Source organism: Equus caballus, chromosome 16 (assembly GCF_041296265.1).
Source record: "Equus caballus isolate H_3958 breed thoroughbred chromosome 16, TB-T2T, whole genome shotgun sequence".
NCBI classification, from domain to species: Eukaryota; Metazoa; Chordata; class Mammalia; order Perissodactyla; family Equidae; genus Equus; species Equus caballus.
In genome coordinates, this window is record NC_091699.1 from 31,366,941 (window position 1) to 31,369,901 (window position 2,961).

General features: G+C 37.6%; 1 long non-coding RNA gene across 1 annotated transcript; it reads left to right on the top strand.

Annotated features, from left to right (window-relative positions):
- The first annotated feature begins 274 nt into the window (after window positions 1–274).
- On the top strand, window positions 275–1,941 carry LOC138918211 (uncharacterized). Its single transcript, XR_011427245.1, has 2 exons — window positions 275–347; window positions 1,739–1,941. It is a non-coding gene; the product is annotated as an uncharacterized lncRNA (long non-coding RNA).
- The last annotated feature ends 1,020 nt before the right edge of the window (window positions 1,942–2,961 follow it).

The following is a 2,961-nucleotide window of genomic DNA, read 5'->3' on the forward strand; positions in this document are numbered from 1 at the left end:
ACAGATATAAAATATGGGTGAAAGAGGAATATTATCAATATATATCACTATACAATTATGCTATAGTTCTAGAAGTTAAAAAAAAAAAAAGATAGTGCATTTCAGCAGCTAGAGAAAACTCTTCTGTGAGTGTCAACTAATTTCCTCTTTTATTTGAAAATGTAATGCCTCTCTAATCACAGATACTAAGGTGATGTTATGGCAACAACAATAAGAGCTGCTTCTCCATCACAAGTACTTTATGACGTTGTGTAGAACACTTTGGCTTCAATTACGCTTGTGAAAGAGTAACCACTTCTCTCTAAACTACAAAAAGAAGGTTTATATTTCAGTAAGCATTGTTAATGGTACGTTATTACTATTTACGGAATTCTTGAATTAATCTTAGTATACTGGACAGAGGGCAAATTATATATCTTATATCTCAATGCTGGTAATAGTACCTGCCTGGCATGTAGTAAGTAATCAGTAGATATTTGTTGAATGAGTAAATATTTGATTCTTCTATGGGCAAGGTATTGTGCTAAGTTGGGGATACATCCGTCAGAGACAAAACTAAATCTGAGACAAAATTAACAAAGACTATTTATAAACTTGCAAGGGAACCGTTGGCTATCACTTTCATTTCAGTGGGAGTTCAAGGGTGTCAGAAAGGAGAGTAAGTTTCATGGCATGCAAAACGAAAGGCTAAGATAGCCTCTGATTGGCAAGTGTTCTATTAAGGTGGGATTTTGGGCAGCCAGGATGACTCTCTACAGGGACATTTGACAGTTCTTGGTTGGCTGCAAAGGGGCAAGTGAGCAATCCGGGGAGACTGGTGAGATGAATGTTAGGGGTGGAGGGTTGTCTGCGGCCAGCCATTGCCTGAAACACATGGTATTCAATGGCATACATTTTTCATGGTCAAACTGTCACGATGGTCCTTTATGAGAAGTTGCCTGGCACCTGGGTCCTCTCTCTCTCAAAAAAAAGAAAAAACCAAACAAACAAATTCTGTCTCTAAATTGACAAAAAAAAAAAAACCTCCTAGAAAATCTAAAAATAAATAAACAATATTTTAAATTTAAAAGAAAAAATACCACTATCACCCCAAAATCCTAAACTGAATAAAAATGAGTGATACAACTCCAACTGTTCATGAGAATTCACCTTATGTAAGTAAATTTGCATTTTTCTATTTCAGCCTTGTTTAATCATAGATGTGGTCTCAGGACAAAGAGAAACAAGGTCAATATTTTACTGAAATTTGGGTGATATCAGTGAAAGACTTTTCTGCAGATTCGAGAGCATGCTTTCTATGGGTGTCACTGTGTTTACTGTGCAAAATAACCAACTTAAAAAAAAAGCTTCCAAACATTATTCAGAAGTTAACTGTGAGGATTCACAACCTTTCTAATAGGTTTGTCTTTATTTATTAATTTATGAATCTGCCATTGAGGGACAGTGTTAGTGACCATGGGAAAGTTTTAAGAAATGAAACAGACCTTTGGCTTCATGCCCAGAAAAAAAAATGTCAGCCTTGCACAGAAAATCAGGCGAAAGATAAAAAAGATTCCATTATATCTATAATACAATCTTCTTATGGCTTTAGTACAAGTTTCTTCTCTGCTAACAGAAGTCCCTGCAGAAGGTTTAAACAATCTCAACAATTTCATTATGTGAGCGTAGCTAAATCCAATAATGTAAAAGGGCCTCGAGAGCCTTCCCATATGCTCAATTCCATACCCTTTCCTTCTAGGGGAAGTCAAAGAACTTGGCTCTCTGGAAACTGATTCTACTCCAACTGCCCGGAGCACAAATCTTGCTTTGTTGACATCAACGCAAGCTCTCCTGAGGACACACAAAGAAGAGAAGAAGCCATTAGAATTTCTCGTGACCCTGCTCCGAGACAAATCCAGCTTCGCTTAAATGAATGAAAATGCTTGTTACATGGCTCAAGAAGCTACTTTGTCCATTTGAAAATTAATTAGACCGTAGCTAGACGAACAACTGTAAGACGCTTTCACAATGTTCTTAGATGGATGACCCTGGCTGAGTTCCCAATTTTAACAAGTTTACCCTAAAGCGAAAACATGGCCTTTTGGCTAAGCTAGTGCCTACAATTATAATGCTTTCCTGAGTGGTAGCCAACTGTTCAGCACAGCCCCATCAGAGAAGGGAGTTAGGAAGAAAGTACTTAAAACTTTTACGTGTAATTGTAATCGATGTTCTTGAAAGAAATTTTTTGTCTTAAGGAGCCAATTTAGTTACACTTTTCACAACTGGACTTGGAGAAAATGTTAAAATCTTGTATCTGTCATGATCCACTCTAGATTCAGACTCCTTAAAGGTACAGATTCTATTGTTCCTCATATTACTTAAGTATAGTGGGACCACAGGGTCCGTAGATTGACTAGAAACATAAAGCACAGATCCACATGTAAATCTGTTTTTCAAAGTGTCAGGCTGAGGGTGTTCATGGCTGGCTCTGGACAAGAGAGAACCTTTGGATGTGTCAGATTCTGAGCTGCTCCACTCACAAAGAGACTAAAAGCTACTTTAAAAAGTAATTGGTACATTGCTACCTTTAGGAAGGTCCTTCATAAATATTAAAGTACGACAATACAATGGATGCTTAAGTATCTGTAATGTGGAGTTGAGGGCAGAGATAATAGGAATTAGACATAGTGTGGAAAATAAAATTCTAGAGACTACCAAAAGTAGAGAGATTTTGGAAAGTTTGCCTATTCCACAACTTCTTTATTGATAAAAAGTCTTGAGAGTTGACTGTCTTCAAGATAGCTGACTGGGGCAAGGATAGACATCTGACTCTGATGGAGCTGGTTCATTGGCTGACGCTCAATTACATTCATTCTCTGTCTCCATTGGGCTCTCTCAATCTCTTCTGCACAAGCTGTCTCTTTCTGGGGCAAACAATGGAGGGTCTTTAGCCATAAAGATGACTAAACAGATGCCACTTGG